The sequence below is a fragment of the Haliotis rubra genome, unplaced genomic scaffold (assembly GCF_003918875.1).
Source record: "Haliotis rubra isolate DU_JTF1 unplaced genomic scaffold, ASM391887v1 Scf331, whole genome shotgun sequence".
NCBI lineage: Eukaryota > Metazoa > Mollusca > Gastropoda > Lepetellida > Haliotidae > Haliotis > Haliotis rubra.
Window position 1 is genome coordinate 877,807 of NW_025767004.1, and position 14,246 is coordinate 892,052.

The 14,246-nt window shown below is 41.8% G+C and overlaps 1 non-coding gene across 1 annotated transcript; it reads left to right on the plus strand.

The window, feature by feature from the left end:
• The first annotated feature begins 13,251 nt into the window (after positions 1-13,251).
• Positions 13,252-13,319, plus strand: Trnad-auc. Its single transcript has one exon. It is a non-coding gene; the product is annotated as a tRNA-Asp (tRNA).
• Positions 13,320-14,246: the final 927 nt, after the last annotated feature.

Genomic DNA, 14,246 nt, shown 5'->3' on the forward strand with positions numbered 1-14,246 from the left:
CTTTAGTATATCAACGTACATCAGCGCACATCATGGTATCAGGTATTGCTGTTTTCCCATGCTGCACCTTTAGTATATCAACGTACATCAGCGCACATCATGGTATCAGGTATTGCTGTTTCCCATGCTGCACCTTTAGTATATCAACGTACATCAGCGCACATCATGGTATCAGGTATTGCTGTTTTCCATGCTGCACCTTTAGTATATCAACGTACATCAGCGCACATCATGGTATCAGGTATTGCTGTTTCCATGCTGCACCTTTAGTATATCAACGTACATCAGCGCACATCATGGTATCAGGTATTGCTGTTTTCCATGCTGCACCTTTAGTATATCAACGTACATCAGCGCACATCATGGTATCAGGTATTGCTGTTTCCCATGCTGCACCTTTAGTATATCAACGTACATCAGCGCACATCATGGTATCAGGTATTGCTGTTTCCCATGCTGCACCTTTAGTATATCAACGTACATCAGCGCACATCATGGTATCAGGTATTGCTGTTTTCCATGCTGCACCTTAGTATATCAACGTACATCAGCGCACATCATGGTATCAGGTATTGCTGTTTTCCATGCTGCACCTTTAGTATATCAACGTACATCAGCGCACATCATGGTATCAGGTATTGCTGTTTTCCCATGCTGCACCTTTAGTATATCAACGTACATCAGCGCACATCATGGTATCAGGTATTGCTGTTTCCCATGCTGCACCTTTAGTATATCAACGTACATCAGCGCACATCATGGTATCAGGTATTGCTGTTTTCCATGCTGCACCTTTAGTATATCAACGTACATCAGCGCACATCATGGTATCAGGTATTGCTGTTTTCCATGCTGCACCTTTAGTATATCAACGTACATCAGCGCACATCATGGTATCAGGTATTGCTGTTTTCCATGCTGCACCTTTAGTATATCAACGTACATCAGCGCACATCATGGTATCAGGTATTGCTGTTTTCCATGCTGCACCTTTAGTATATCAACGTACATCAGCGCACATCATGGTATCAGGTACATATTGCTGTTTTCCATGCTGCACCTTTAGTATATCAACGTACATCAGCGCACATCATGGTATCAGGTATTGCTGTTTTCCATGCTGCACCTTTAGTATATCAACGTACATCAGCGCACATCATGGTATCAGGTATTGCTGTTTCCCATGCTGCACCTTTAGTATATCAACGTACATCAGCGCACATCATGGTATCAGGTATTGCTGTTTCCCATGCTGCACCTTTAGTATATTACATCAGCGCACATCATGGTATCAGGTATTGCTGTTTTCCATGCTGCACCTTTAGTATATCAACGTACATCAGCGCACATCATGGTATCAGGTATTGCTGTTTCCCATTGCTGTTTCTCCATGCTGCACCTTTAGTATATCAACACGTACACATCAGCGCACATCATGGTATCAGGTATTGCTGAACCTCTTGTCAAAACATCCATGCTGCACCTGGAAGCAAAGCAGAGAGGGTATATCAACATAGAAATGGTACATCAGTGTAAGATATGTCACATCATGGTATCATGTCAGGTATTGCAGAAATGTTTCCTCGAAAATGATTTTAATTATCAAGTCCATCAAACAGTACATCAGACGCGGACATCCTTCATAGGTTGACGAGGGACATAAACTTGGTGTATGTATCTGGTCTTGAATGGCATTTAGAAGTGATACACATGAGAAAGAGAGTTCATTATGGATGTCAACTTATTTATTTTGTGTTCCTCATAATAAAGAAGCTAACATCCATAACAACTCTTCCTTGATGTATGTATGTATTACCAACGATGATATTTAATCGATTATCAACAAAAAGTACGTTGTTACCATGTGTCCATCAATGTGTCCTCATGAATTTAAAGTATGCAAGAGATGAACAAAAAGCCGTATTACTCATCTTGTGTGTGCGGAACATGTCCGCTCAACAATATAGCGCCAGCTGAATTATTGGAGAAATCAAACCTACTTGCCTCCGATATATTCGCCTTTCATTTCTTTTCTGATGTATATATATTTTACATCGAGCAAATAGCACGTTTCACACTGATATTAATGGGTTTTTTAGATGTATCGGTTATGTATTATATAAATATTCAACAGGTCATAATCCATTTTTGAAATTTGTCATTGTCACTGACCGAGGTTCATCGTGGCGCACATAATACATTTGAATATCAAGGGGTAGGTCATCTGTTCTGAATATCTTCTATGGCTCCCATGAAAGTCCTGAACTACCCGGCATCGTCTCCCAGCGGAACCGATCAGGCTACGAATTGTGGCCTGTGAGATGTTCCCGAACTCTTCCTGCAGTGCTTGTGCCAACTGGTGTGGGATCTGTGGCTGATGATGTCGTCGTAACAGACACCGAAAAGCTCATCCCATAAATGTTCGATCTGGAGAAATCTGGATCTTGGACCTTGAATTCCCTGGCAGTCAAAAAAGCCGTGGTCAGTCCTGTTGTGTGTTTCGGGCGTTGTCGTGCTGAGATATGACGTTTGCTTGTTGCATGATGGCAAGATTGTTTGGCCGAGTAACTTTGTTGAGTTAACCTGCCCTGGTCTGTATCAATTCCGCTACCGTCCACGTCCACTTGTTTTATGCAGCTTCAAGCATAACATTCGTCATGACGTCTGCAAACACGTCTGTACTTAGAAACCAAAAAAAGTGACTTGTTACTAAACCAAACACGTCTCCATCGCCGCCGACTATGCTGATGAGTCAGAATGACGCCTCGAGCTGCTGGTCTCGGGCAAGAAACTAGTATCCTGGTATTGCTGCAGCTGTAGACGTGACCGTGGCGAGTCGGCCAGGTCAGTGACGAACCCGTCTCAAATGCGTCGTTGTCAAAGCAAGTGATGTCATGCTTGACAACGACATTGGAATCTATGTCGAAACGTCGCCTTCACAGAATAAAGAAATTGATAAATCAGATATATCCATAAAAGTATCATCATTTTGGTTATTCTTTGCCCTGACGTTCTGTATTAAAAACTGATAAAGCGCATTGGTTTGTGTCACGTGTTTAAACAGGTAAATTCACAAAACTAACATGACCGTGAATCATTATCTATGCGACTCTGGTGACGTCAATGTCTCAGACACGCGGTGTATGTGATGCAGATACAAGTGTGCAGCTGTCACACTCACTGGATTTCACGTATGACAGTTGGTACTCAATTGGTATCATGACTGTGTCACTATGGCAACGATAACCATAACCTCATGGCTGCGTCCTTGTACAAATACTTTAGGTTTTAAGGGGAAATAGAGAGTTATAGGTGTGTGCAGTGAGTATATTTTGCAATATTCGCAACTCCTCATTGTTAAATCTCCACAAATCTGCTGTTTAGCATGCGGCTTTTATGTTGTACACAAACATTCTCAACGGCCTAATTGAACATTCTGCACAACCATACGCTTGAGTTTAGGATTTGCTATCAAATATTCATGATATGTATTCGTCAAAGAGGTGTTCAGCCCGTGGCAGTCGCTAGAATAGCATGCAAAAGCAAGTCAATAGTGTAGAAAGGTATCGTCAAAATATGGAATAATTATTGCATCGTGCATGATTCTGTCCCTGATGTGTGAATTTTGAAATGTCCTCAACATGTCTACCATAAACCATTTTGAAGGCTTCTCTTTAATGCCAAGAGCCATGTGGAGACCTTTTAAACCTTCGTAGAAGGAACACGTTCGATTATACCTAACAAGTATGAAAAATAGATACCAGTGGCTGAAGCTTTTGAACAATGCTCGACATCAGAGGAAAGCTGACGGATGGAAAGTCGGAGTAATCCTTCTTGCCCATATAACGAAATATCACACAGATGACAGCGATGTCACTGTTATTTTCCATTTGCTTGCTGTGGTAAATCAGTGGAATGGAGTACATTCTGGGACCAAATATAAACAATATCAGATAATAGATAATACCGAGGAAATCCACTGTCTGTAAAATACACTTGAGCATTATTGACCGATATTAGACTGTCCCTATATATATACCCACAAGGTGGGCCTGAGAATCATTCTGAAATATAACCCTCGCTTTGTACAGGTCGCTTTGTGTAAGGGGACTGTGATACATACATTAAACATTTGGCCAACCTACTAAGTTACTAATAATTGATCATAATGCTATGAACCGAATGGAATACGTATTAAGATCAGTCCTCCGCAGCCTGTTTATGGCGTTCGTTTGGCGAAAGTTGCGTGTCATGGTACCCGGACAGTGTGGATCGCGCAATACTGTCAATCACATGCTTATCTTGCTCATCTCGATTAATTCCATTATGACGGCGGCCTATGAATAATAAAACCATGGACGTGCCACAGACCACGGTACGCCCGGCGTTGCGGGTGCAGTATCACCAGTACGTGTCCGGTGACCATGCCACGCCTCCTCGGCCGATGTTTGGTCGGTGGCGGTTGCAGTGTTCGAGGCCTTAGTTTACAAATGGTTGTGGTATACATCGGAGGGGGGTTGTTGGTTGTGGGTTGTGGTTGTAGGTTGTGGGTTGTGGGTTGTGGTTGTAGGTTGTGGTTGTAGGTTGTGGGCTGTGGTTGTAGGTTGTGGGCTGTGGTTGGGTTGTGGTTGTGGTTGTGGTGGGTTGTGTTGGTTGTAGGTGTAGGTTGTGGTTGTGGGTTGTGGTTGTAGGTTGTGGTTGTAGGTTGTGGGCTGTGGTTGTGGGTTGTGGGTTGTGGGTTGTGGTTGTTGTTGCATGTGGTGGCCGAAATGTGACGCGATTCCGTGTTTTAGCTTGTGCTGTATGTTTCCGTGTTTTCGCTTGTGTCGTGTTTTATAGGTATTGCATGCCATATCGCGGATAATTGATGTCGTCTGCCGCCGTGCGTCTGGTATAACCATGGCGCGGATTTGTTGTGGTGTAGAAGGTGTTTTGTCGCTTGTATTACCTTTATCATCAGAGTGTCAAGTATATTTGTGAAGTATATATGCTTAATTGGTTGAAACGGATGCCTAACGGTTTCATAAAAAACATTTAAAAGACCAGATATCCCTATCGTCAACAGGAAACATAATTATATATGCGCTGTGTTGTCTGGTTTCTCGTTTCATTTAATAACGATTAATCCCCTGTCACAATAAAGCTGAATAATTCACACACGCAAGTTAAAATATTTTTCTACGAACAAAGTGTTTTGTACCAGTGCTGCATTTCAACAGTTGTTTACAAGAAACAAAACCTTTATGCGTGTTAAGTGTCGCTGGTGTGACTTTCACTAATTGTACTTACAAGGTACTGGTGTCAACCCGTTCTGAATATTGCAGCACCATCCTGGAAGATCTGTCCACGGATGGCAGGGCCATCACGCAACGCTGCCTTGTCATAACGTGTTCAGTGAGACGATGTACCCGCGGGCTAGGAATAAGTATTCAGTCTCACTGTGTTGGCTGCAACTATATATAAAGGGATGTTTTTGTTCCTCTTGGTGCAGTTGTGACATTGGCAATCGGTTGTAGAAACAAGTCACTTTATATGACTGAAACAACACCACCCTCTGGGTTATGCACCACTTGCTTACACTGTGACTGCTGCAGGTGAAGTAGAGTCAGCGTGGTTTCATCGATTTAGTTGACAAAGTTTCTTGAGAAACAAAGTATTATTACCGCGCAGGTTGATACGAATCAGTGAATGAGTTACGTTTAACGCCATTTTCAACAGAATGCAAGTCATATGTTAGTATCAAGTTACAGGTGTGGGTAGAGCACACTAGACCCTTCCCTTCCCCAAGTGCTAAGTTAGAGTAAATCGACAAATTATAAAACGACCTTTGGCACAGACAGAGCAGTGCCTAGTCAGAGAGTACAGCTGGAGGAACGCCAAACGTCACTTGTTTGCGTTTTCACAATTGTTGAAACCTATGAAAATGGAATATGGTACTGATAGAACAAGTAGAAATTTATCACTGTATGTCTGGGATTTGAAGCACCTGACTCTGGCATCTGTACGTTTGCTAGTGACGAGGAGAACATATGTTCTCACACACATACAATGCCGCAGTTATGGTTGACCTGAAGTTATCATTGTCTAAATCCTTAGCTCAGGGAAAGGGGGTAGGTTAGTAGTAGATGTGTTCGCTCGTCACGCCGAAGACCTGGGTTCTGTTTCCAGCATAGCTACAATGTGTGGAGCCTACTTCCGGTACTTACAACATTACTACTGCTACAAGCGGAGTAAAACACAACTCACTCGTTTGAAATAAGGACAAAGTCATAATTTATGGGTCTAGGTTACCTCTTGTGGAATATATTGTATTGAATGCTGCAATAGGTGTACCTGTATAGTTCCCTGTATCCATACGTCTGTGTTAGCATCACATTTCTTTGTTAATAACTGGAGACGTTGATGTACATGTATCTGTGTAAAAACGTTAATACACGATAATCCTTCTCCGACAGAAGAGGTCAGAGAGGTCAACGTTACAGCACACGTATCACTCAACTACATCGTTCTACCCATACAGAACTATACACGTGTAAAGAAAAATTCTGCTGAAGTTGGTAAAGTAATTTGTTGTCTGACAGTCTCTGTACAAATGTACGTTCATTAAGGCCCCGGGGGACACGAGATCCCGCGCCGTGTTGGTCGCACGTGTCTGTCACTATGAATCCTTCAACGTTAACACCGTGATTTCTCACGAGACTTTATAAAATGACGCCATTTTGACAGGACCTGGACTCGGTTGCGTCGACTTTTTGTTTAGAGAAGATAATGGTGAAATCAGAGCGTTTATATTTGTTTGAATACTCATAAATCCTGGTAAAACTAACATGATTAGTTGTCCCCGGGGATCTCAGCTTCGTTTGTGCCTGTTGTATCGACAGAATTACCCGTTATATACAAGGATATTAGGTTGGTTTCTACAATGATTTTGACGTATAAATTTCCATTCGTTGTGATGGATATTGTACATTGCCTATATTTAAGTTGATAAGCGAACAAATGAGTTACCCAGTGTGGCGCCAAATACTATTTCCGTGGAGAAGATGTATTGGAAAGTTTTGTGAAATTACTGTTTTGACAAAAACACACGTTCATTTACATACAGCTATATTCAACTAAAGTTGCAATGACGTAATTAAAGATAAACAGGATGATAGACTATAAAAAGACGGTTAGATTGCATTATGGTACATTATTCTCCATCGACAATAAGGGCATGCGCATTCCTCATTAGGTAAACCTTTGTTTGCTCAATCATGTTCAAAGTTGGATAATAAACGTTTACAATGTAGACAGGTTTGCAGTAATGCTGAAAGGTTAAAGATTCAGGTAAATACACTTACTTTAAGTGTGTGGTGTTTGGTTGTGACCGAACAGCAATACATGCTCGAACAGCAATACATGCTCAAGATTTCTGGATGCGAGACTTGGTTAAATATCTTGATGTACCAGCTATATTCATTACGACTCACGCCGCCCTATGTAGAAGTGCAAGGGACGATTGACAAGATGGTATGATCCTCACCAGGAACAGGTAGGTACATTACTTTAAGATTGACAAGATGGTATGATCCTCACCAGGAACAGGTAGGTACATTACTTTAAGATTGACAAGATGGTATGATCCTCACCAGGAACAGGTAGGTACATTACTTTAAGATTGACAAGATGGTATAATCCTCACCAGGAACAGGTAGGTACATTACTTTAAGATTGACATATTACAGTCAAATCCCGATGAGTCGAATCGCTGGGGACCAAGTAATAAATTCGACTTATCCATGTATTCGAGACATAGGTATGTCTATGAGGGTAGAAAAAAAGATGATCCAGTCCTAATTCCTCCGCCTAAGCATTTGTTTATCTAATGATTTCCATATCACTAATAGGGGCACCTTATCAGTTCCAGTCTGATTAGCACAGACAGTGATTTCCGTAAAATCACTAATCTGCCTTTTGAACTCACCCGTCAATGGCGGAAAGGTGTGAGCCGCGCTGGTTTGTTAATTGGATCAGTTTGCTACACCAATCAACTTCTCATTGACTGACTTCGGCTTATGTATACAAGATTGCTGTTGTTTGAATCTCATGGGACCAAATTTCCTTTTCGAGTCATCGTGTGTATTTATGAGACGAATTCGTGTAACCGGAAATCAAATGATGACAACTATAACAGGGAATGGTCGGGACCGACAGGTACTTCGAGTTATGCATAATATTCGAGACACCGGCATTCGACTCATCGGGATTTGACTGTATAGCGACAAACAAACCTGCAGGCGAGCTTGCAGCCCGTGTAGGCTCTGTAGGCATGTTGCTACATTCTTTCCCGGCTTCGGGTATGACATGTGGTTTGAGCAATCCTGAATTAAGGCTGTCGCTAAAATCCCCAGTGTTCGAATGATACGGGTGTACAGAAAGGGAGTTCCCTCGACTGCACATATAATTCTCCGACAATCCGTAATGGTGAAAGTAGTGCACTTTGATGGGCTTGGCTTAATTGTTTAAATTCCTTGTGAAATGATGCAATAGCACGAGACCAGTCCAGCTAATGAGAATGCAGGAATTACAATGAAGACTACGAAAATTTGATTATACCAATGTGGGAATCGAACGCGGGCCTTAATCATGACAAGCTAACCCTCTTTCTACTATGCAACCTTACACCACCGTCCCTCCGTATATACTAGTAGCTTATTGGGAGGAGAGTGCCGTCACCGGGTTGTGGGTTTAACAGCGGTGTTGACGTGAGCTGTGACTGAGTCACGGAGAGTCCTTTGTTGTTAAATATATCATCTGAGGTCTATAACAGTTAAACAGTTCCAAGGAGTTCCAAGGAGTCTATACTCACACCGAACTGGTGAATTTGTACAAATAGATACAAAAAAGGGATTCTACTATTCAAATTCTTGATGTTCATTCTGTAAACAGTCATAGACAGTCTCTTGACTGAGAACAGAGCAGATAGTTTAGTGATGTCATTTGACTATAATGTCTTGGTAACCGATGACTTCATACTGGTCAGTAAATGTTATTGTATCCTGGGAGATATCGCCTGGTATTTCATCTCCTGTTGCAGCTTTTGCTTGGGTGATATAGTTCAATAGTGTCAAGGAAGCGTAATACCTGTCCTTCTCCTTCTCTTCATCCTGCACAAGACTTCTGTATGGCCGCTGTTTGCGTCAGTGCACGTTCATCTGTCTCAACACAGCAACATGAAGTTAGAAACGGATTCGGGATTGAGGATTGGGGATTCGAATCCCGAATCTGAATATATTTTTTCACATTCGGGATCTGAATCCTGAATAGGAATTTTTTTCAGATTCGGTATTTTTGCACATTCGACACTCGGCATTCGGTATTTGAACTCTCATACTTCATCCCCATTCTAATGTACTAGGTGCTCGTTGTGTACCTGGGTAACTTAAAAACATAAACAACCAACCTAGGGTTTCAGGATTTGAATCCCGAATCGGAATATTTTTCAGATTCGGTATTTTTGCACATTCGACAGTCGGCATTCGGTATTTGAACTCTTATATTTCATCCCCATTGTAATGTACTAGGTGCTCGTTGTATACATGGGTAAAGTAAAAACATAAACAACCAAACTACAGTTTCCGATATTCGAACCTCAAATCTGAGTGTTTCTCAATATTCGGGTTTCGGGACTTGAATCCCGAATCTGAATATTTTTTTTTCAGATTCGGTATTTTGCACATTCGACAGTCGGCATTCGGCATTCGTATTTGGTATTTGAACTTTTATTATGCATTTCATTAACACATTTGGTGAGCGAGTGAGTGAGTTTAGTTTTACGCCGCACTTACATACTGGCATCGGTTTCATCATTATTGATGTTTCACGTCTTCCAAGTTCTTTGATCAGACAGTTTGTATGGTGATGCGTACTACAATGGCTATGATATCAGTCTTGTTGGAACAGATCGAACCATTTCCTGTAGGACAGCCAGACTTTGGATGGCATCTGTCTTGGACAGAGTGGGTTTATTCCAGTTGTGTTTCCTCGATTTCATCTAGACAATGCCACGTACTCAAACCTTTACTTGATCCTACTCAAGATGGCATGCAACAGGTTTAGTTTCTCTATTGACCCATAACCCTTGCATTGAATTGATGATTGTTTTACAGTTGTGATCACAACTGGTTGCTGGATGCTCACCAAGGTTGACATCATTACATAAGGAGTTACGTGTGATTCTACGCCGGAACACATTGGCAGCAGCATGATGAGAGCAGCTGCAAGGAGAATTGACATCATGAGTTCACATTCTGCAATGCGTTCCTAATATCGGAATAACTTTGATGATATGCTGTTTATAGAGTAATCTGTTTGTGGTTATTGAGACATTGAGTCATTTAGGAAAACTGGTTACAAACCATATCGGCAAGTGGGAAATTCAGGAATATTCTGTGGAAGCTGTTTCTACTTGGTCAAAGGTTTCAAAACTCTTTCAAGAATGATACTGGTCGTGTCGATGTATTGGTTCGTACCGTTGTAGACGATCAGTAAAGTTGGATGTAATCATCTAATTATTTTCGATATACAGCGTAATCATTGTCTCGCCTCGTTATTCTGGAGGAGAAGTTGCATATTTTCAAATCATCAGTGGTACTGTTTAGGCTCCGTCTCTTCTGCGACCATGAATTTGTCCCTTCTGTGACCAAGGCTTCGCCCTTTCTGGGACCATAGCGTTTGGAAACCAGAATAATAATAAAGAGAGGTGGACAATTCGTTTGCAACAAAGACTTCCACCGTCTTTTGTTGCGTTGATGTACCTAAACGTCACAACCAATATTTTTCTTTAGACATGCTACAAGACCGACTGCATATACATTACTGCTGGACAAATATTTTCTTTAACATCTAATGGATTGAATGATTCTCGAAGATATAACCTAAAGGTAAACTGCATTTATCGCTACCAGATGGACAAATTTCTTTTATAATAGCTCACCTTTCCGTGACTTTCATTTTGCGTTAACACCGTTCTCGAATCTCCATGAAAACGTTTCATCCTGAGGCAAACACCTTGCAGGCTGGCATGAACGGAAAGGACCACAGCGCTTCGAAATTACTCCTGAATACGCCATTTTTGTTTCCGCCTTATTTTCGGGCCGAGTTGTTGGCAAGGTGGAATACTTGTGAATTAATCATCCTCATCCAGTAGAGTAGCAAAACACCGTGAATAAATCTCATTTGGATTCGCGAATAAAAAGGTGGCATTTTTCTTTTTAGTCGACGAACGGTTGTGCATTATACATTATTTTAACGATGACTAATTGAAACTGAATGCTCATTCCATGAAGATGCAACGCCCACAATAACCCGTGTTGAAAGGGAACATGAAGAATTTTATTTTCATATTCGGGATTCGAATCCCAAATCTGATTTTTTTCAGATTAGGGTTGTTGTTTTTTTGACATTTGGCACTCGGCATTCGGCATTCGTCATTAACACATTTTGTGAGGGAGTGAGTGAATTTAGTTTTACGCCGCACTCAGCAATATGCCAGCTGTATGTCGGCGGTCTGTAAATAATCGAGTCTGGACCAGACAATCCAGTGATCAACAGCATGAGCATCGATCTTCGCAATGGGGAACCGATACCATGTGTCAACCAAGCCAGCGAGCCTAACAAGCATGGGTTACTGAAGGCCAATTCTAACCCGGACCTTCACTGGTATTAACATATTTGGAATTCGGAACTCTTTGCACCTTCATCTATCAAACGTACCTTTCCTCGACGTTGCCGTGCACACTCGTAGATAGTCGAACGGTCCCGAAGCTCTTCCCTGCCTGTATGGGTGTATGCATGAGCTCTCGTTGAAGACCGAAGACAGACCAGCAAAGTCAATAATTTGAAACACACCTTTATTGAGGTAAAAAATACATGAATAGCTTCCTGAGATCAAAAGGGGATTCAAGCAAGGAGGAAATCTGTTTGTTTGTTTTGTAATTCTGGCAATTGTATTAAACATTCCTCCTTACTGATCATGAGAGAATTTGAGATTGACACATTTGAGGGCAATAATGCATCAATAAGTAGCTGAGGTCAAAGGGTCAATTAAGCAAGGTTTGTTTGTTTTGTAATTCTGGTAATTGTATTAAACATTCCTCCTTACTGATTATGGAGTGTGATTGTAAGACGTTTATGCATTCTACAAGGCCAACTATGGCTTTGCTGATGAGCAAATTTGAGATTAACTCATTTTAGAACTGATCTCATTAAGAAATAGCATATAACAACACCCGCACCAAGAAAGGTTCATATCCAAAATGGAGTCTGAGAGAGAGTTTCAGACGTCACCTGTATGAATTGTACAACACCAACAAGCGAGTAATGACTCCAAGACATGAATATCAAAAGACCATAAGTGAATTGCTGGTGGTAGAGACAATATGCTTAAAGAAGTTACCAAAAACGTGCACAAGTCGATTTGATTGACATGCAATCCATGTGTCAAATGGATTATGCATTATCAGGACCATCTCACTAAGATATGTGTGTTGCGACCGTTGACCTCAAAGAAGTAGCGTATCAGTTGGTTGACATCTTGCAGAGTAACAATGGTTTAGAATTTACTACCGCTGTCATTGAGGAGGTGTCACAGATGTGGCCTAGCACCGAGATCAAACATGGTAAACCACGTCACCCCCAATCCTAAGGTTCCGTTGAGCCTGTCAACTGTGATGTGAAGGACATGTTAACAGCCTGCATGTCTGACAACAACACCACTGCTTGGACCATGGGACCCAAGTTTGTTCAGTTCCAGCTACCACAGCGGAATCAAGCAAACACGATTTGCTGCCTTTACTGGATCAGATGCACCAACTGGAATAAATTCCTCCAAGCTCCCAGATGAGGTGATTGCAACACTGAAGACGGAAGAAGATCTCATCAATGCCATCATCGCCATGACACCTCCTTCAGACCAGCCAGCACCAGATCCGCCACCAGTTACTGTAGCTGTTCCAGATCCCTCAGCAGAAGCAGCCATGCCAGTACCAGATCCACTTGCTGAAGCAGCCGTTATAGATCCACCAGCTGTAGCCGCCGTTCCAGATCTGTTCCAAAGAGAGGTCAGCAGGTCAGTATCCAGAGGAAGAGGGCAGTAGACTCTCAGTTGCAAAAAGCCGAGAGAATTGTGAAAAGAAGTAAAGTTCTGTCAGAAGTTCACGTTGGTGACAACGTTATAGTGCCCATCCCATCCGTGGACAGAGGTAGAGCGCAATAGTGCAGTGGTAAGGCGTCAGCCTATCATGCTGAAGGCCCGGGTTCGATTCCCGGTGGAGGCACCTATGTTCGGGTCCCGAGGTGGGCACATTTGCGTAGTATCCTTGGACAAGATACTTAGATCCTCATTTTGTTTCAATTCACCCAGCTGTAAAATGGGTACCCGTGAGGGTTTGCTGGCAATGTGAATGTTCATTGCGCCTAACAGGCAATATGGCTGTATGATCCCCAGGGAGTTGAAAGAGTATCAGAAAGTACGATAGTGTCCTATGATCGGGGATAGTAATGTACGTAGCGCTATGAGCAGGCAATGTGCCTGGATATGAGCGCCATATAAGCGGACTATTACTATTACTATTAGGGCTGATCCCATTAATGACAGTGGCATATACACAACTGCTGTCAAAGCTGGTGTTTTATCTGGAACATATTATCGTAATTTCAATTTGATGTGTGCGCCACAGCTCCCTACACCTTAGAGGATATGTCTACTGAAAAACTGGTCTCCTTGCGCTTAGCAGTCCAGTTTGGGTCAGCCTGTGGTGGACAAGGCCTTGCTAAGCGCAATTGTGCTGCAGTCAAGAGGTGCCAGAGAAATATATACAAATGCTACAAGGCTTGTGTAAAATGTATTTCAAGGTGCCACTCATCACAGTCTTGTCAAAATAAAAACTGAATTGATGTTCTCCAAAGATGTTCATCATACTTTTCGTTATGCACATCATGTACATCTATTATGTTGAATAAAGATATCATTGTAGCAAAGAAACGTCTCTATCCTGCTTAATACAAAAGTCTATAATTTCCCATCTTTTTGGAAGAAATATACCTCAAACTACACAAGTAGTGATTTCAGGGAATATGTCTAAAATTCTAGTATACTTTTCAGTGATAATGTATAATCCTTGCAATGTTCAGTGATTATGTATACTAAGCAGCAAAAGAAACGTCCGTTGGGATTTTTCCCTACGCAGAAACGGATAACTATA